Raw genomic sequence first — 22,547 nt, 5'->3', positions numbered from 1 at the left:
GGAAACATAAAATAGGTTAAGGTGCTGGTCAGACCAAACAAAAACAAAGCAATTTCTACCTATAGAAAATCCACAAGGCTGGCCAGCACTGGCGATTCGAGGGCACAGGCTTTCACATAAGTCTTGGATTTTATGGGAGAATCCAATTTTAAATATTTTGTCACCATGACAATTCTGATCTGAGCCTTGACAGATAAGCAGCATTTAAATAGTCTGCCAAGCAAGACAACCAAACAATAGACAAGGAGTGGGAAGGGAGCAACAAAAAAAGTGATCTCTTTTTTCTTTCCCTTCCTTTGCTCCAAGTGTCAGCAAACACTGCTTGGTAAAAGCATCCAGCACAAAGTAGACTCCGACTAAACATTTATGAACACGAAAGATCTCTCCCTTCGAAGCTCACCACAGGCCTTGAAGTTTCTACATGATACAGTTTTTCCTTTGTCAATCAATGTGGCAGACACGGGGATGCACCACTCAGCTCTCTCTCTGAGAATGTCTTTAGAGTCTGCCTCCACGTTCAAGCCTAGGTTGTGCTCTTTTCAGGGTGGCCCCCAGGCAATAACTGAGCAAAACAGTCTTATAGGCCCTAACCAGTTTGGCTCAGTGGATAGAGCGTCGGCCTGCAGACTGAAGGGTCCCAGGTTCGATTCCGGTCAAGGGCATGTACCTTGGTTGCGGGCACATCCCCAGTAGTGGGTGTGCAGGAGGCAGCTGATCGATGTTTCTCTCTCATCGATGTTTCTAACTCTCTATCCCTCTCCCTTCCTCTCTGTAAAAAATCAATAAAATATATTTTTTTAAAAAAACAGTCTTATAGGATCTAGTCTTTGCCACCTAAAACAGGACCCCCCCCCAATACACACACACACACACACACACACACACACACACAATGTTGGGGTGGTCATCTTTGTTCTGGAGTTCCCCTCTGGGCTGGCAAAAGCTTTATCCTCTCTGCATCAGAGTCTGATGACTTCCACTGCAAATCCTATCCTACTTCATTCATATTTTTTTCTTTCACAGGTATAACTCCCCAATATACTTTTTTCTCTCCTAACTTTATCTCAGCCACTGCTTCCCCCAGAGCCCAAACTGCAACAGCAGTATCTTCAGGGGTTCTCCATGAAAAAGCCAATAAGCCCATCGCAGCTCCCATAAACCTGACCTTGAACACCTTAGATAAGCACCATGGGAATGGAACACTGCCCCGGTGTATTTTGAAAGAGGAGAGAATAGACAGGGAACTTTGGAATATTTTATGGTATGATGTTGCACTAGTTACCAAGAAAGAATATTGTCATTACATTCATCTTCAAGGCAATCCCTTTAGGGTTCCTGAGCAAGTCCCACCCCTGCTAAATAAACACCACTGTGGAACGAAACTTTCTTTGGTCCTCAAACTTTCCAGTGACTAATCTGTCAATGATCTAACTAGCTATTCAATACAGAGTATTATTATTTCTATTATTTCTTAATTATTGTATTATTTTCCATACAAACAACTATAAGCCTACTTTTTCCCCACCCTGTATATATATTTTTCCCTACTTTATGTCTTCTTCTATTTCACAGCATCTTCTTGCTCCCAGCACTAGCTTCTTGATACTTTCTGCTCACTTATGGCAATTCTGCTTCATGCTCTTCTGTGTCTTTTCAATTCCTGCTCCTGTTTCTCTACATATGTCTTCGCAGATGCTGTCAAGACCCCTTTCTGCCTACCTCTAAGTCCACCACAGCTGTGGTACAGAGTTTCCAGCAGGCTGAGCTTTCCACCCTTTGAGTTCAAGCATCCTTTGACTTCTCCACCTGAGGTTCCAAGGAAACTTGCTCAGCTGTGTCACACCCAGAAGAGTGAAGAAATTAATGTCCTAGAAGTAATAACTCTCAACTGATGTGGTCATTACTCACTGTAATAGGCATTGTTAGTTATTGTGATAGATACTCAATGACTAAATATTCAGCTTCCATGTCCTCCAGGGGGATAATTTTTAAATGAGTCCCACACAGTTTCTCGAAAGGTTCCCAATAAGGTTGAGCCCCAGTTGGCTCATTAACTCTTTATTAGTTTTTCTCTTCTGCATGTCCCACTTTTCCAAGTCTGCACTTGTGATTCCTAGAATCACCTTCTGTATTAGTCATGATTCTCCAGAGAAAAGAACCAATGGGCTAGATCAGTGGTTCTCAACCTTCCTAATGCCACGACCCTTTAATACAGTTCCTCATGTTGTGGTGACCCCCAACCATAAAATTATTTTCATTGCTACTTCATAACTGTAATTCTGCTACTGTTATGAATCATAATGTAAATATCTGATATGCAGGATGTATTTAAATTGTTACAAATTGAATATAATTAAAGCATAGTGATTAATCACAAAAACAATATGTAATTATATATGTGTTTTCCGATGGTCTTAGGCGACCCCTGTGAAAGGGTCGTTTGACCCCCAAAGGGGTCGCAACCCACAGGTTGAGAACTGCTGGGCTAGATGATAGATGAATACAAAGCCAGTGGTGTAACACCCAGTCCAAAGTCAAAGACCTGAGAACCAGGAGCTCTGATGTCCATGGGGCAGGAGAAGATGGGTATCCCAACTCAGAGAGAATTTGCCCCTCTTTTACCTTTTTATTCCATTTGGGCCCCCAATGGAGTGGATGATGCCAACTTGCATTGGTGAGTATGGATCTCTTTACTCAGTCTACTGAATCAAATCTGAATCTCATCTATAAACACCCTCACAGACAACCCATGGTCATGTAGAACACACAAGAAAGAAATTGGTTATTACAAGTTACTGAGATGTTGAGCTCTTGGTTACCACAGCATAACTTAACCCATACTGACCAATACACAAATTCTGCCATCTCTCTTAGTCCTCTTCTCCACCCATACAAAAATTGTAGATTATTTTGACATAGGATTTGAGAAAATAATTTTTTTCCATCTGCCTTTCTCTATATGTCCACTGCCACAAGTAATAAGTTAGGTGGGCTTTTTATTGTGTTAGTTTTATCACCAGCTAGCACTTTTAAGAAAAATGCTTCTGGTTTTATATCCTGAATGGAATATTTTTTAAAGGAGAAAAAAATAACCATCTTGATTTTTACAGTCTAGAACTTCTGTGATAGAATATACACTTCACGGCTCTGCCGTGATGGATTCCGCTTTGAAAACTGTTTCTTAAAATATATACCCTGCATGGCTCTATATGTTCATCAATCGTTTTTCCATTCTGTACCATAATTCTATTTTTTTTCTTTTGCAAATCCTTTATAGTGGATTCAAGGGAACAAAACTACCTTTAGGAACTTAATGTTCTGGATGAATTTATACAACTTCAGATGAACAAGAAAATAATCCTGACAAGTGACGAAAGATTCATGAATACAAATCTATTTTGGCATCTGTTTTCTCTATTATAAAATAAGAAGGGAGGGAAAGGAAGCATCCAGCAGATGCCAGTTTAGAGCAGCTCAATTGGTCACTCACTTTCCCGTGGAATGGTGCCAGCAGCCTAGTGCTAAGGGACCGTCTGGATTTGATGTATGACCTGTGTGCTTGTCTGAGATGCAATGGGCTTGGGAACAGTGTTGGAGATTCATTTTTATTAAACTGTGGATTAAAATGGACTTTGCAATTTTTGGCAAAAAGAGCACACAGGAATTTGTGGGAAAGATGTTTGTGAGGATGCTGGTCTTTGGCTAAAAATAGAAAGAAGGCAGAATGCTGACTGATTAACATACATAATTATAGGAATTTCCTATAGACAAATGCTCATGTCAGTTCTTTTTCTCATCATAATGGTCATTGCTTTTTTCCAGTCATAAAAATTAAGAAAATTATGTGAATTACCCTTAAATGGGAAAAGCTGTGATTGCACCTGGAGATTTCTTATACTGAAGTAACATACCATACAATTTCAGGTTGCTGTCTACCCACCCAATCCTCCTACTCATCCCAAATCTGGAGACAGACTCCTGGATCACTCCGTATACCAAATACATTGGTTTCTAATAGTATCAGTGAAGTGAGCTCCATTTCAGGCTTCCAGCTGTAGTAAGATATTCCAACTGGTGGAAATCAATCCAATTGAAGTACCCTTGGGCACAAATCAAATGAGACTAGACTGCAATTGAGGAAAATTATAGCCATAACTTTGCTTTAGAAGCTAACTTGGCTTTCTCTCTGCATGATCTCTGAAAATGGTATGGATGCTCTTGGCTGTCAGCAATGATGCAGGTGCCAGAACACATTTTTGCTAAAGAGAGTTATTAAAATGTCTTTATCTATCTGGGGGGTGTCGTCATTATTAAAAACAAAAGCAGAGAGGAAAATAATAAAGTCAGATCATATTCAAGGGCTAACAGGTCTGAAATGTGCTAGCAATACAATTGATGCCAGCATTTAGTGGGTTACCAAAGCGTTTTGTCAATCAATACAAACATGCCACAGTGCAGAATAGATTAAAAGGTTACTTTTCATAAGTGAGCTCTCCTCCTGGGTTTCCACAGTTCATTTCTGTAGCTTCTGTCTTGTAATTGTGCATATCAAACAAGGTTTCTGCCACATCCATACTCACAGCATCATAGAAGGCTGTGCAAGAGCAAACTGTGGACATCACCTCATAAATATATATATATATCCTCCACCCACTCAGAATACTCAGTCTCCCATTTCACAGATGAGGAAGACCAAGGCCCAGAAGGTCAGATGAGTTGCCCAAGGTCACACAGTGAGTTAGAGACAACCAAGACTTCAAATCAAGGACCACAACTGTTTCTTCTCTAACATACACTTGCACTGTTCACCAGCAGCTTCAAGGTATTTTTTTTTCAGAAGTGAGTAGACTATGAATTATAAATCAATCGATAGTACTTCACACCAAATCCCCCAAAGGTAACTCAGTACAGGATGCCTCTGCTTTTAAGAGGCAATTAAAATGCAGTACATTCCCGGAAACAGATGTTATGGTGCTGATCATCCTTAGGCAGACCAGGCAAGGCTCCACCAAACGTGGGTAGCACGGGCAGAACCTGTCACACAAACCAGACGGTAGAATGAAGGGCCCGAGAAGCCAGAAGTAAAGCCTAGGGGTCCATGCAGACGGATAAAATAAAGAAAGGAGAAAAATGCAGCAGGTGGAGAAGTAGGCACTGCCTGTGCATATAAATGGAGGCCATTAATCTTTGAGATAGGCAGATCAGAAATCCTTAGCTGTCCAAGTTCGGTTCCATCTAATTTGAATTCAGCTTAAGAAACACTTACTGAAACGTCTGCTAATGCCAAGCATGAGGTTAGACAGGGAATCACTGACAGTGGTGGACCAAACAGCCATGGCCCCAGCCCTCCAGAAAGTTACAGTCTGATGAGAAAGATCAGAAAGAGGATATTTCCGGCAATGTCTAAGTGGGATGCTCGAGCTAGGGGGTGTCGAGCCTTGTAAGTCATAGAATGTGTTTGAGTTTAATCTTACGTATATTGAGGAGCCTTTGGTGTAATATAATCCAGTTAAGTTTTGAGAAGATGACCCTTTCTATCATGAGGAGACTATAGGTGGGGAGATTGGTTGGAAGGCTATTATAGTAGTTCAGGCAAGATGTGCTTGTGGCTTAGAACTGGGTGGTAGCCATGGAGATGGCAAGAAGTTGACAGATTTGCAATGCTCTCCACTTGGCAGCAAGAGTTAATATTCCAAAACTCAAGTGTGATGTCATCACTATTAAACAGGCTTTCCAGGCTGTTAACAAAAACACAAGAAATAACAAGAGCTGGCAAGGATGTAGAGAAAAGGGAATCCTTGTGCATTGTTGGTGGGAATGTAAATCACTGCAACTACTATAAAAAACAGTATAGAAATTCCTCAAAAAAATTAAAAATAGAACTACCGTATGATCCAGCAATTCCAATTCTGAGTATTTATCTGAAGAAAATAAAAACACTAACTCAAAAAGATATCTGCACCCCCTGTTTATTGCAGCATTATCCATAACAGCCAAGATATGGAAACAGCCTAAGATGAATGGATAAAGGAAATCACACATACACACACACACCCGAGAATATTATTCAGCCATAAAAAAATAAAATTATGCCACTTGCAACAACATGAGGGCATTATGCTAAGTGAAATAAGCCAGACAGATAAATACAAATACTGCACAATCTCTCTTACATGTGGAATCTAAAAACAGTAAGAAACAAAAACACAAGTTCAAAGATACAGAGAACAGATTAGTGACCAAGAGTGGGGACCGGGTGAAATGAGTGAAGGGAGTCAAAAGTTACAAACTTTCAGTTATAAAATAAGTGAGTTATAGGGGTGTAATGTACCCATGGTGACTACAGTTAATAATTCCGCATGGCATACTTGAAAGTTACTAATAAATCTTAAACGCTTTCATCACAAGAAAAACATTCTGTAACTATGTGTAACTATGTGACAGATGTTAACTAGACTTATTGTGGTATCATTTCACAATGTATACAAATATCAAATCATTATGTTGTACACCTGAAACTAATATAGTGTATGCCAATTATGTCTCAATAAAAAAATTCCTTTGAATAGATTGTAGAGAGTGGCTGTAAGGTGTTTGGCACAAAGGAGACTAGTAAATGCAAGAGCTAAAATGGAGGGGGTGAGAGGAGGGCTCCAGGTAGAGGGTACAATATGGATAGAAGCCCAGCAGCCTGAGGTGCCGGAGGACTAGAAATAAGGTCAGAGCAAGCAGCCCTCTCCGAAGTGGGCCCCATCTCTGTGGATGTGCAATAATGCCTGTGACTGATTGGCTCCTGTAATGGGCCTGGCTCCTGAAAGCCCTGGTGGTGTAGCTGCAGGCGCCCTGGGGATCCTGGCAGGAAGACTCTGTGTCAGTTTTCGCTCTTATAGGAGGCGTATTTAACACGGTTCCTGTAGTAGACAGTAGCAGACTTTCCTTTCTGTGGCTTGATTTTATCTTTGCCTTATGCACACACACACACACACACACACACACACACACACACACACAAAAGAGGAAGTGAGACCCTGCGGGAAAAGCAGGAATGTGGTCAGGGAAGGAGGAGGAATCAGAAGTGAAGGAGGAGAAAATCAACAACGGAAACCCAAAGTGAAGGACAGGGGTTCTTTGTAGGGTTTTGTATTTGGCAAAAAAAAAAAAAAAAAAAAAAAAACACAAACAAGGCTGGGAGTCTGGGACCATTTCAGAAAATATTTCATTAAAACCTAGAAAGATATATGAACGTCAAAATAGGTTCCACATGGTGACTGAGCCCCAAAATGAGGCCTTCCTCCTATTTTCTGAACTTTGCCCATTTATGTCTCTGGTCTGCATCTTCTTGGGACTGTGTTTCAGGGAAAACCAATCTGTCTGAAAAACCTTCTCAAATTCTGATTAGAATGTAATGGGCTAATGTCCACAGCACAGGACAGCATGTTGCCTAAGGGCGTGGTACAACATTAGGCTTCCTTGGTTCAAATCCCAGATCTACCACTTCCTAATGATGCAGTCATGGCCTCTGCCTTCGTTTTCTCATCAGTACAGATAAAGATGAAGCAGGTTCAGCTGCCTGGGGTGTTATGAGTATCGAATGAGATATGTTTAGCCCTTGATATAGTAGCTGACACATAGTGGATGCTCCACAAACATTAGCTGGCCATCACTTCTGTGTGCCTCCTAAGTGAATATAGCATTATTGTTCTTACATTGTTTGGTTATATTAATGTACCTGTGGAGAGAAGAAAAAGTCATCCCTGGAGGGCATTGTTATTTGTTGTGACAAGCTGAAATGGCAAATTGTATAACTTCTTTGCTGAAAACGTATCCATGATTCCTCATTGCTCCTTTTTTATGTTTATGTAAATTAACCTTTTATTACTCCATCCTGTCATCCTCATTGCTCATAAGCTAAAACTCAGAATGCTTGGGTTGGAGTTGGAAGGAAGAACAGTTCATTCTCAAAATCATCATCGAGGTATGATTGGTACACAGCAGATGAAATCCTCAAAGACACGTCTAAACTCATGATTCTGATCTTCACAGAGCTCCTCTTTTCTGTGTTAAACCTTGTTGACTCTGAAGTACAATGTGTTAAGGGAAACTGCTTTACTCCCTAACATGACACCTTATGCAAGCGTATGAATAAACGTTTGTAAGTTGATGCAATATAATGTGACTTCTAAAAAAGATGTACTAGTTGGACCACCTGTTCAGGCAAAAACTGTACAATTCTCAAAAGGAAACCTGTAGAAATATTGAGCAATGTTATACTGACTTTGAAATACCATGTTGAATATTTTTAGCTGAAATAGCTCCTAATTTGGGGTAGCAAGTCAAAGAAAAGACTTATAAACCCAAAAAATCATCACTTTCTAAACATAAAACCAAAACCAAAAAAATTTTTGAACAAAAAAGGATAGCTTAATTTGAATACATAAACACTTAAATCTTCTGTACATCAAAAATTAAGCTAAAAGACAAAATAGTTTTTAAAAATGTATTTCTGCCACTAGGCTAAGGCATGCTACACAAAGGCAGCATAGCACCATGACTAGAGGTTCTGGTTTTGGTATCACCCAGGTTTGTACTCAAATCCTGGCTTACTGTATAGGTGTATGACCTTGGACAAGTCAATTTAAAAATTGCCTGAGCCTCAATGACCTTACCTACAAAATAGACCAAATAATTCCTACTACAGAGAGTTATTGTGAAACTTAAGAACAACATGTACAGTTGTGTGGGCTGTTCATTGCACAAGAGAGCACAGTGGAGGGAACAACTGGAAACTAAAATCCAGCTCCCTTTCCACTTACCAAGTCATAACCCCTGAGCATGACTATATTTTCCTACCTGAGATAGTGGGCACATTTCCTCACTTGTCTTAAGGAGCCATATGAACTAGCATTGACCTGATCATAATTAAATAAAATATAGTAAAATGTAAGTAATGATTACACTGAAATGATTCAAAATAATATATGCAAAACACTTAGCTCCATGACTTGCACATTGCAAGAGTTTGTTAAAATGAGCTATTACCATTAAGGGCAAATAGAAGAAAAATAGTCCTTCAGAATAATAAGCAAGGACATGTACAGACAATTGACAAGAAAAGTAATTAACATTTCTAATAACCATAAAAAGAAAATAGCCAACCTCATAAGTACTCAAAGAAAATTAAATTAAACCTAGAAACTATCTTCCCCTGGAAGTGTCAAACTTTTCTTAAAACTAATAATGATAGCAGATTTATAAAATGGGCCATCTTCATATCAAGGATAACAGAGTGAGTGATTATCCCATTTCTGGAGAAATCTGACATTATGTATCAGGAGTTTGAAAACTACTTATACCTTTCATGCCTCGGTAATTTCCCTTATTTAAATTTAGCCAAAAAAATAAAAAAAAATCAGAGTTGAGATGCAATTGAAGATTTATGTTTGAGAGTACTTGCTGCAGCATTATTTATAATGGCTAGATATTGAAAATAACCGAAATGTCCGACAGTGAGGGGTTGGTTGCTCAAAAAATGGCTGAGGAATTGAATTGAGATAAGAGGTGGAAATGAAGAAGTGTTGCTCCAATCCTACATCATTTCTTGTTGTCCCCTTTTGATTAATTTGCTCCACCACCTAACCTTCGGGTTACACTTTTCTTCCTCTTGTGGAAAGTACATGAGTGATGTCTTGGGTCACGTACCCTAAAGACAGATCCTGAGCCAGTATCTTGCCTTCACATGGTTTATAGAGACAGAGATCCCAGGAGAAAGGGAGTGAAGGAAGCAGGGTGGGGCTAGAGAAGAAGCTGAGCGGGAACATGGTCTCAGCTGGAGCTCTGGGCCATGAGGTGCACCACAGAGTTGGTCCCTGCTTATGGTGAGGATCCACTCTTCTGTAGGTCCATGTCAGTCAATCATGGGATGCAGGATGGGTGGGTGGAGGCATAAAGTCCCAGTGGAAGTCGCTCCTGTTCCACCTGGAACAATTCTCTGGAGCGGGAGCAGCTGAGAGCCATCAGCGGCCAACCCCAATGACTAGCCTAGTAAAGGGGACCTGGTCAAGGCAGCAGCAGCGTCCACCACACGTGGGGTCAGGTTGGATGTTCAGCCATAGAACTCGGCCTATGAGAGTTGGTGAGAACTTGTGCAGCATGGTAACTACCAAATTACCTCAGTTACCTGTGGACCGCTGCCTGTCACATACCTATGCTGTCATTGAGTAATTAGGTATCTTGCTCATTAAACAATCGCTCCTGGGGAAAGAGTTCTGGCAATTTGCTTAAGTGATATGTGGGTTTATGGACATTGTCCATAGCCTGGAACCTGATATTTTAAAAATACATTTTTTATATGTTGCAGGACTTCTATGTAATAGAAAGCCTATTGAAAATGCAAGTGATGCCACATTAAGGTTAGGGAAGGTAATAAATTTTAAACAAATTGGCCAGCTTACAAAGACCAAAAACAGTAGGATATGGGGCAAGACTGAGCATTCTAAATAAATCTCTGGGATTATGAGCAAAAACGTCTGTCTCGAGGAAGACTGAGAACAAACACAAGTCACAGTAACGCTCCAGACGTCTACCACTACCTAGAGGGAGAGCAGTGTGGGAAGTCTGGAGGAAAGCTGAGGCTCCCCAGGCTGCCCTTAGCTTTTCCATTTAGGGCAGGGGATGCTAGAGCCAAAGGACAGACCCGCTTCATTGCATTAGTATTAGCCAGGACTGCATGCTCCAGTTCACAGTTATATGCATGGCCAACGATAATTTCCTCCCCATTAATGAGAAGGAATACATAATTGGAGTGAGCCCTGCTCGGCCTTATCTAGGTTCTTCCTTGCCAACCCAAGAGCTGATCCACTGAAAAGTACCCAGTTTATGCTCTTGTTGGAAGTGCTTGAATAATAATCTGCAATTCTTATACTCAGAGAAGAGCAGCTCACATGCTTTCTCTCTCTCTCTCTCTCTCTTTCTCTCTCTCTCTCTCTCTAACTCTCTCTATCTCTATCTCTCTCTTCCCTCCCTCCAAGTTCCTCCCTCTCCAAATTCTACACATGTATATTGACTGCCTGCTATGTTCCTGGCCCTGAGTCAGTTTCAGTGATCACACAGATGAGTTAGACATGAACCCTCAGGGCTTTTCCATCTAGTGAAGACAAACATATTAAAAGAACTAGTGCAGCCTTCAGGTGTGTTAGAATGATAAACTTCTCTTCTATAACTCAAGATTATTCTATTTCTGGCCCTCATTCTGTCCCAGTGACAGACATGTAAGTGACCTGGTTTTCCCTGCAGCTGTGTCTCATTTTCGAGAGGTTAACATACAACCAAGGAAGGGAAACAAAGGACCTTTGGTCACCCTCTAATCATAGTGGCTGGCATAACATGTCACTGCCCCTCTGATCCTTGGTCTTTGGGGAGAGGTGGTAGTGGAAGGATGAGGCCATTTTTAAAAGATAATTGTGCCATAGGGTGGAAGGTGGTGGTGGAGAGGTGCAGACAAAGACTGTGGGCAAGAAGACGAGCTCAAGGGTTGTTTTAAGTGTCCAGGGGAGCAATGATGAATTTGGTCTGAATTAGGTAGTGATAATGGAAGTAGAGAGGGAGGAAGAGAATAGAGAGAAGTTTTCTAGGCAGAGTCTGCAGGATTTGTAACTGATGAGATGTGAGGTAAGGGAGAGAGAGGGTGATATGAAAGATGACTCCTAGGTTTTGGCCTTGAGTGACTATGTGGCTGGTGGTGTCACTCTCATCAGCAGGCTGCATGTGGAACTGGCCGAGTGCAGGGCGCTGGGGATGCTGATATGCTGGGAGATAATTCAGTTCAGGTGCCCAACAGAGTTCCAAGCAGGAGAACACAGACCTGGGTGATAGTTCTCCTTATGTACATGGACGGGGCCACCAGGCACAACTCGGAGCCCAAAGAGAATAAGAACAGAAGACAGAGCCTGCCGAGCATCAACATGCAAGAAGCAGACAGCAGAAGTGAAAATGATGAGGACAAGGAACGGGGTGAGCACAGAGGCTATCAGAGGTGTCACAGGGAGTTTCCAGCAGGACCAGTTGTTGCAGTGGGGTGGGGTGGAGTGGTAACAGGAGAGAAGCCTTTGGATCTGGCACTATCCCCTACTATCCTAAAGCTTCCAACCATCACACACTGTTAAAGAGCTAGTGACAAGTGGCTAATACATATTTTTATTTTCATTACACTTACCACTTGAAAGGTGCTAAGAAGCAGAAGGGAAAAAGAGAACCAAATGCCCTTGTTAGGTAAAATGGGGTCCTCATCTTAAAAGTTAGTTGCCTCCTACACAGGGATGAATGGTATCTACACATGTAATTTCACAGAATTCATTACGATCCCTCTATTGCTATTCCTCAGAGGGTGAGTGCCAAGAACTGGCAGGGGAGCCTTCAACAGGAGGAGGCCACCTGACAGCAGGTGGGTTACTCAAGCGGTGACTAAAAACCACATTTATTTAAGAATTGCACATTCCTTGGTCTGCGGGCAAAGAAGGACATCCCAGCAGGACCACCCTGTTGAGAAATACCCACTTTGTGTGATCTCAAAAAAAAAAAAAGCAAACATCCCCAACCCTGAAAAACTTCCCTGTTGTGGAATTTTTAATCCCCATCATTAGTCAAGCCTTAACAATGTTCCTAATGACTCTGATGTACAACAGGTACAGGTAAGCAAGATTAATAGCTTTTAAAAAAAATCCTCACTTCTTACTATGGCTTACTATCCTGTCCTCTTCACCCTCCTCTTCCTCACTGCGATGAGCCACTCACATTGGCCCTCTTGCAGTGCCCCAAACATGCAGACTCTTTCTTACCTCCAGCCCTTTGCACATGCTCTCCCCTCACCTAGAATGTTCTCAGAGGATTCAGCTCAAATACTCCTTCCCCAGAGGCTGAAGAGCTGAGGAGAAATATAAGGGGGAAAATGCAAAGCAACTAGTTTTTGGAGAAGCAACTGAGGGAGATGAATCTGATTTGTCTGAGTTAAGAGTGAACACACATTGAAAGATTCCATCTGACCAGGCTTGGTAGATGAGTCTGGTTTAATGGGATGCCTGCAGGCATGAGTGTGGAACTGATGACCTCCCAAAGTCCTCCGCAGAACAGCATGCCCACGCCTGCCAGTTATAAGATGGCAGAGTAAAGAAGTTCCTGACCCCCTTTTCTCTTGGATATCACCCAAAACAACAAGGAAAACGAAAGACAGAACACAAGCTCCATTTCTGACAGAAGGAGGGAGCGTCTGTAAAGCTGAACCACGAGGAAGACGTGCCAAAAGAGGAGAAAATGAGAGTTATGGAAGATGCTGAAATTACAAAGTATGTGGTGAATCTTGAGGGACAAAATTAACAATCCTTTATTTGGATCAGGGAAGGGGTGTGTGAGCTGTCTGGGGAACTTCCCTGGATTCCACAGAATGACAGAAGAAAGGGGGCCAGATACACTAAAGTGGAAATTATATGAATAACATTCTCCAAGTACAATGCACTTCAAGCTATAAATGAATGACATACACTTTGAAAACACTACATGTCAGAATCTATGGGCCATAGCTAAAGTGTTCTCAGAGAAAAGTTCATATTCTTAAGTACTTACATGATAAATAATCAAAACAGAAATCAAAGAATTACATAAATAAGAAAATAGGAAAACTACATAAAGAAACATATAGATAAGGAAAAGAGGCAGACTCAAAGGCATTTGTTTTGAGAGAAAAAATAGAAAACCATAAGCTAAATTAAGAGATAAAAGTACAAAGCATAAAAAATGAAAATGGAAAAATTTACAGATATATAGAGTAGATATATTTAAATGAATTTATTGGGGTGACATTAGTTAATAAAATTATGTAGGTTTCAGGTATACAATTCTACAATACAGCATCTGTATATTGTATTGGGTGTTTACCACCCCAAGTCTCCTTCCGTCACCATTTATCCCCCCTTTCCCTTCTTCTACCTCTCTATTCCCCTTTCCCTCTGGCAATCACAATACTGTTGTCTGTGTCCATGAGTCTTTCTTTTTTTTCTTTGCTTAATTCCCTCACCCTCCCCCTCTAGCTCCAAACTCCCGCCCCTCTGATAGCTGTCAGTCTGTTCTCTATCTCTGAGTCTGTTTCTATTTTGTTTGTTAATTTATTTTGTTCATTAGATTTTACATATGAGTGAAATTCAATGGCACTTGTTTCTCTATGACTGGCTTATTTCACTTAGTATTAATATCCCCAAGGTCCATCCATGTAGTCTCAAAAGGTAAGATTTCCTTCTTTATTTATATCCATGTAGTATTCCATTGTGTAAATGTAGCACATCTTTTTTAATCTACTCATCTACTGATAGGCACTTGGGCTGCTTCCAAATCTTGGCTATTGTAAACAATGCTGCAATGAACAAAGGGGTAAATATATTCTTTTGAATTAGTGTTTTGGGTTTCTCTGGATATATTCCCAGAAGTGGAATCCCTGGGTCATAAGCCAGTTCCATTTTTAATTTTTTGAGGTAACTCCATACTGCTTTTCACAGGGGATGCACCAATGAGCATTCCCACCAACAGTGCACAAGGGTTCCCTTTTATCCACATCTTCACCAACACTTGTTTGTTGATTTATTGATGATAGCCATTCTGACAGGAGTAAGATGATACCTCATTGTGGTTTTAATTGGCATTTCTCTGATGATTAGTGATGTTGAGCATCTTTTCATATGTCAATTGACCATCTGTATATTCTCTTTGGAGAAGTACTATTCAGATCCTTTTCTCATTTTTTAATTTGATTGCTTGGGATTTCTTTGGTGTTGTGTTTATAAGTCCTTTATAAATTTTGGATATTAACCTCTTGTCAGATATATCAGTAAATATATTCTCCCATTTAGTAGGCTGTCTTTTCATTTTGTTGATGGTTTCCTTTGCTGTGCAAAAATTTTTAAAGTAGTCCCATTTGAAAAAAATCATGAGACTATATTGAGCAATTCTATTAAAATATTTTAACACTTGAAAATAAAATAATTTGAAAACCTGAAGAATGGATTGTTCAATGAAACATAAATTACTAAAAAATAAAACCACAAAGAAATAGAAAATTTAAATGAACCGCTACTGCAAACGGGAGGGGATGTGGATTGGAAAAAAAATTATCAAATAGCTACCCATTGCAAAAAGACCAAGTCCAGATGGTTTTACAGGGAAAGCCACCAAAAGTTTAAGGAATAGCAAAGCCAATGTTATTTAAATTGTTTCAGAACACATAAAAAGAAATAAAGATTCCAAAATTTTGTATTAAATCACTACAACATTGGTACACAGACACAACAAAGATCACACATAAAAATGAAAAACACAAGCTGATCTCATTTTTGACCTCTGACAAAAATACCTAACATAAAATATTAGCAAATAGAAACCAGTAATCAGGGAGAGAACTAATATAACATGATTAATTGGAATCCATGCCAAGAGAAAAAAGACAGTTCTATATTATAAAACATATAATACAATTAATCATATAAATCAGTCTAATTGAAAATCATAAGGTAGCCACATAGATGCTGAAAAGTGACTAGATAAGATTCACATCCAATCCTGACTTTAATTCAAGTGACCAATCATCCTGGTTTGTCTGGAAATGAGGAGTTTCCCAGGATGCTGGACTTTCAATGATAAGCAGGGAAATTCTCAGGCAAAATGGATGAGTTGGTTATGGTGATTTCCATAGAAATAGATGAATACTTCCTTTTTAATAGAGATAGAGATAAAGATAGCTATGATTATACATACTAGTACATTTCAACTTTAAAAGAACTAAGGCAGCTCTAGCTGGTTTGGCTCAGTAGATAGAGCATCGGCCTGCAGACAGAAGGGTCCCAGGTTCAATTTCAGTCAAGGGCACATGCCCGGGTTGCGGGCTCGGTCCCCAGTGGGGCACATGCAGGAGGCAGCCAATCAATGATTCTCTCTCATCATTGATGTTCCTCTCTCTCTTTCTCGCTCTCGCTCTCCCTTCCTCTCTGAAATCAATAAAAATATATTTTTTTAAAAAAGAACTAAGGCAGCATCAGGAAAACACTACAAATATCAATAAAGTTGGTAATAGGTCAATGACATCCACTGATACCACATTATTTAACATTAATATGGAGATGCAAGCCAATAAAATTATCTAAGAGAATAAAATTAAAAGTATAAAAAATTAGAAAGAAATAAAATTACCATCTGAAGATAATATGATTGTATATCTGGAAAGCCTATGAGAATCATAACTCTAATGTCATAATGATTTCAATAAAAAACAGGTAAGGTGGTGTATAATAATAATATACAATATAGACAGTATTCCTGTATAAAAACAGCAAGCTATTAGAAAATATCATGGAAAAAAGATACCTATTACAAGAGAAACAAAATTATAAAATATCTAGGAATAAATTTGAATAGAAGTGACTCAAATTAACAAGAAATATGCAAGATGCATGAAGAAAAAAAACTGAGGTAAGTAAGAAAAATTGAAGGAATGAATATGCATACTCTGTCCTTGTATGGGAAGACTGTCAATTCTCCCAAAAGTAATTTATATATGTGATGTAATGTGATAGGAATAAAAATACTGACTATTTTTCTTAGAACTAGATAAAATGAATTCCGAAGTGTCTCTTGAGAAGCCAGAAACCAGGGCTTCACATGGCACAACAAAGCAGAGTTTCCAAAAAATAATACTTCAAGTCTCTCCAAAGCTACCCATCACAGCACCTGTTTCTCTTCCTTTTCCTCTTTCCCACTCTTTCTCTCTCTTCTTCTTCCCACTTCTCCAGACCTCAATTCTTGCTGGTTTCTTCATTTTCTCAGGCTGCCCCTCCTGGCCTCATCCTTTTCCACTTAAAGTAATTTGGCCTGCTTTCAAATTTCATTCCTCTCTTTTCCAGCACTCCCCCTGATCATGAGAGAGAGAGAGAGAGAGAGAGAGAGAGAGATGCAAGTCAAATGTTTATATCCTTTCAGCAGCAAGTAGAAACCCTGACTCAAACTGAATTAAATCATTAGAAAATGTATTTATAACCATATACTTATAACTATATAACTATAGATCTTGTATATAACTATAGAGTCCAGAAGTAGGATAAGGTTCAAATTTCATTGAATCAGAAGTCCAACAATGACATCAAGAATACAAGTGCTTTCTGTTAATTAAACTTTGGGACACTGAAACACAGGCAAGGGGAGATGATTGGATAGAAAACATTGCTCTATTCATTTACCTCCCAGCCTCTAAAAATGAAAAAAGAAAAGAAATATAAGTGCTTTCTATTCTCCACTCTACCAACCTTAGGATTGGAATCATTTCTCGGACTAAAGGAAAGATGGCTACCTTCTCTCCTTGTAGTTCTTTAAGGATCAGTGAAATTGTTCCTGGAAGCCCTACAGCATTCTTTCTCTCACACTTCACTGACTATAATTGTCTCTTCTTGGATCAACAATAGGAGGGGGGGGGCAGAGATTATCAATGTTGACCTAGTATGGATGGTGAATATCTAATTCCACCATAATGTGCAACCCACAATAATATTCTACTCAAGTCATTTCCTTTTCTTATGCCTCTGCTTCCTTATCAGTAAAACTGGATGGTTTCTAAGTTGAATTCTAAGTTGAATTCTGACTCCAACATTCAATGACTCATGAGTCTTTGAGAGAAACAATGTGCAATGAAAATAATATAATCTCTCTGACCTTCAAATTTATCATCTGAAAATTAGGTAATAATACCTACACAGGATTGATTGAGGTAATGCAATTAAATGGTCTTGCACTATGCCTATCACATTGTAGTTACTCAACAAATGACATAATAATTATGATGATGATTTTATTTATTATGCATAGAAAATGCTGATATCCTAAGAAAACAAAAATAAATAGAGGAGGACTAAAAAGTTGCTTTTTCAAAGAAAACAAATTAATTCTCTCTGAGTTTATTTTGTTTTGGGTAGCCCTCTAACTTAGTTCTTTTAAAGTCATCTTTTGAACTGAAAATAGCTTCATCATTTTAATACATATTTCCAGAGAAGAAATTACATTAGGATTGCTATGCCCTTATCACCATTAACTATTATTTGCAAGCCAAGATGAAAACATGTCATTTAAATTCCAGATGCTGACTGTATAATTTATCTTTCTGTGGGCACAGGCATGTTTCTTTATTGTTCAGTTCTCCTCTGCCTGCATTTCGCAAATCACTGGTGCATAAAATTACTAATTTAAATAAATGATTTTCAACTTTGTCTTTATGCCAGTTGGGGGCTAGGATGCAATGGCTAATGATTCAAGTAAATAAAATAATCCACTCTACTTAGTGTATTCCCTAAGAAAGAGGTCTTTGTACCAGTGCATTCAAGAAGCATGGAATGTTTTACTTAAGAGTAGGGAGTAATCACATTTATTAACTCTTGTGGGGAAACACGGCCATTTGGGGAAGAACCATTTATAGAGCAATGTAAGGTCAACCCTTTTGGAAAAGGAACTACCACAAATGCAAATGTCAAATTATTTCTGATTGACCAGAAACAAAATAAATAGACCACTGCACTCATTGAAAGAGACTTGACTCATTTAGGCTGTGAGTCTGAAAAGCAGAAAACTAAGCCTTTTCTGCCAGAGGATTCTATTATCACCTTAGCTCAACCGCAGTTCGTTTAAATAATTCAGTTCATACTTCCATGATCAGTACCATGTAAATGGAGCAGATCCTAATTGTGGGAAGGGTTAGAGAAAAGATATTTGCTAATGGATGGGACACACAAACATAGTCTCCAAAAGATCAACCAGATTCTCTATCCACCCTCAGAACTGAAACCAGCAAACTTCCCTGTTCTCTGCTAAACAATACCGGGATTAGACATTCTTTCTTTTTGCTTGTCAACTTAATTGAAAAATATTTACGCACAAATGCATTTTCCTCCTCAGTGCTAAACAATACTGGGACCAGGCTAAATAAATAAATAAATAAATAAAATAGCTACTTGATCCAGAAAATACTGGCACCCAGAAGACAAGACTATGAAGCAACGAAACTAACAGCTTTTGTATCAAATATATACCTCAAGACCCTCACCTTTATATTACATAAAATATTATGTCATAAACTCTGCCCAATATCAATTAGTTCTCTGCCACTCCAGGTCCTAAACCCAATAAGTACCCTCCCTGACTTCCCCTTCTTAGATACTGTTAACACTGTCAGGGTAGCATTTTCCCTAACTGCAGGAAGTCTAATAAACTTAGCTTTTGTTGACCAACAGACTTTTCTGGTGGCCTTTTTGAGGGTTTTTTTAAAATATATTTTATTGATTTCTTACAGAGAAGAAGGGGGAGGGATAGAGAGTTAGAAACATCGGTGAGAGAGACACATCGATCAGCTACCTCCTGCACGCCCCCCACTGGGGATGTGCCCGCAACCAAGGTACACGCCCTTGACCAGAAACGAACCTGGGACCCTTCAGTCCACAGGCCGACGCTCTATCCACTGAGCCAAACCAGCTAGGGCCCTTTTTGAGGTTTTGATGGCCAACTATTCTTTCCTACAGAAAAATCTCTCAGAGGATACCATAGAGATGGAGCAAGCATGTTCAGTCCAACTTCCCAATAAATCCCCATTTCCTGCTCAACTGTAATTCATAAATACTGTTTTCTACATCCAGAGCTCTATATCAGGGATTGAATCAAAGTGGCAACTACAGGATGTTTGTTTATGGGCTGATGGAAAGCATGGGAACAGACAAAGGACAGAGAAGCTAGTGAACATGAGCAGGCAGAGCTTGTTTGATACAGACAGGACAACTGGTACAGACCTTACTGCCAGGAGGGCTCAGAGGAGGATGTCCCTGAGGCCTGGGAGATGGACAGGCTGGAGCCAACTTCTTACACTTTCTCTCCCTCTCAGAGCCTCCCAGGATACTCTTCCTCAGCTCTGCTTCAGACCTGTCTCCCAAAGTCAAAACATGACTGTTCATAATTCACGAATATACTCCATGAGTTTGCTTTCCATTCAAACTGCAGGAGACAATAAAAGATGTTTGAAGGAAAATCCAATTAAGTGTTCAAAGGATACAAGGGCCAAGACGGACCTGAGAAGATATTCCTCGGTCCTTCCTTGCTGCCATTTAAATTCTGCCCCATCACATGCAACAGCTATTCATTCATTTGGATGCTTAATTCTCCAAATGCCAACACATCATCAAAGACTTTCCATGTGGCATGCAGAAATTCTTTTAAATGCAGTTTCTGTATTTATTCTCAAAAATCAACCAATTAAAAATTCTCCACGATTTCACGGGCATGAAATACAAAATGTCAAAAGCATACCAGAGATACTTACAGACTCTCTCCTCCTCTAAGCGAGCAACTAAAAGAACAAAGCAATTAAATAAAACCAAACACAGCAGCAGAGTGTACAAAACCATCCCACACAGTGCTGTTCCTCAAAGTTCTACCCACCATCACCATATATCTTTCTCTAAGTACCTTTCTCTCATTGCCTCCCCCTTATTTTTTTATACTATTTAGCAGTTAGATTTGGAGACCACTCCTTGGATCTGAAACCTGGACTTAGCACTGCCACTTACCAATAATGTGAATTTGGACATAACCCCTCTGTGCCTCAGTTTCCTCATTCATAATAATTAGGTTACTAATTCTGACCACTTCACAGATTGTAATGCAAGTACAGTGCCTATGTGCTATGCTTAAACAATTATGCTTGAGTAATAAACAATACCAACAATCTTAACCCAGTAAAAGTTTATTCCTTATTCATGCTACTTATCCAATTCGGATCTCTAGCTTCCCAGTACATGCTTATACAATGAATAAAAAAATGTGGCAAAAGTCATAAGGTTTTTAAAGACTTTACCCAGAAAGGAATCACCCTATCAGTTTCACTAACACTTCACTGGTCACAGCAAGTCACATAGCTATGTCTACTTTCATAGGGGTTGGAGAAATACCAATCATGTATGATGTCCCCAGAAGGAGAGAAAAACCATTATATATATTTTAACAGTCCTAATGGCTACCCAAGGCATTAGAATATAAGTGTTAACTATTGTTGTTGTTGCTCTTATCTACTCTGTTGTTGCTGTTACTATTCTTTAAGAGCATAATTTTAAATATATTTTTACTGATTTCAGAGAGAGGAAGGAAGAGGGATAGAAGCATCAACAATGAGAGAGAATCACTGATCAGCTGCCTCCTGAATACCCTCTACTGGAGATCAATTCTGCAACCCGGGCATGTGCCCTGACTGCTAATGGAACCACAACCTCCTGGTTCATGGGTTGACACTCAACCACTGAGCCACACTGGCTGGGCAAGAGCATAATTTTTTTCTAGAGAAAACAAATCCCATCCTATAATAAGTTATAATTTCTTGAGCTATTCCTATTATTGGACAGAAGGTTACTTTCAATTCTTTCACAATCATAAATAATTCATCAACAGACATCCCTGAACATAAATCTTTGTCCACACCTTTGATTATTTTCTTAGGATAAATTGTTAGAGAATAAGTAATTGGGTCAAGGGAAGAAATATTTTTTAAGCTTTTGATACTCAGTGCCAAAATGCTCTCCAGAAAGCTTGTATTAATTTTTTCCTTCCACAAGGAGTACAAACACAAAAAAATTGAACCTATAAACAATTTAACATTGAAACATTAGAGCAGTGTTTCTCACTCTAGGCAATTTTGCCCCCAGAGGACAGTTGGTTGTCACAATTGGTAGGATGCTACTGATGTCTAGTAGATAGAGGCCAGGGGTGCTGCTAAACATCCTACAATGCACCAAGCATCCCCAATAACTAAGAATTATCCATCCCAAAATGTCAATAGTTTCAAAGTTGAGAAATCCTGCACTGGAGGCATCCCCTTTAAAATCAGGACCAAAACAGATGCTCTCTATCCTCACTATCATGCTCATTCTCCCGAAAGTTCTAATCAATGTATTAAGAAGAAAATTTAAATTGGTGGCACGAATGAAACAAAACTATTAATATTTCAGAACACATAATTTCACATTTTAAAATAAAACAGATTAACTGGGGAAAATAATAGCATGAGTACAGTATATTACCCTGCTCTTTCTGCTTCCCAATAAAGAGCTAACTAGCTGCCAGGTAAAGCTGACTATATATCACTCACATGTATTACATATGTATTGAATCAAATATCAGGTTCCAGCATTGTTCTAGGCACTAGAGATACAACAATTAATCAGAAACAACATCTCTTAGCTCATAGAGTTTATAGGTTAGTATGAAAAGACCCCAAAAGGCATATAAACAAGTATACAGTGTATTTGTTGGTGATCAATTCTATGGGAAAAAAATGATAAAGCAAAGCACAGAAGAAAGAGAATTCTCAGAGGCTCAAAAGAGCAAAGATCTTATAGATACTTGCCCTGTAAGACTTTGACTTTTACTCTGGAGAAATTTAGAAGCCATTGGAGAATTTTATACAGAGTGGTAACATGTTCTTATACAGGGTGGGG

At 39.3% G+C, this 22,547-nt stretch overlaps 1 pseudogene; it reads left to right on the top strand.

Annotated features, from left to right (window-relative positions):
• The first annotated feature begins 17,134 nt into the window (after positions 1-17,134).
• On the top strand, positions 17,135-17,283 carry LOC111825780 (annotated as a pseudogene).
• Positions 17,284-22,547: the final 5,264 nt, after the last annotated feature.

The sequence above is a fragment of the Myotis lucifugus genome, unplaced genomic scaffold, assembly GCF_000147115.1.
Source record: "Myotis lucifugus unplaced genomic scaffold, Myoluc2.0 scaffold_39, whole genome shotgun sequence".
Lineage (NCBI taxonomy): Eukaryota > Metazoa > Chordata > Mammalia > Chiroptera > Vespertilionidae > Myotis > Myotis lucifugus.
Note: the sequence above shows the minus strand (reverse complement) of the source record. Positions and strands in the feature narration are given on the sequence as shown.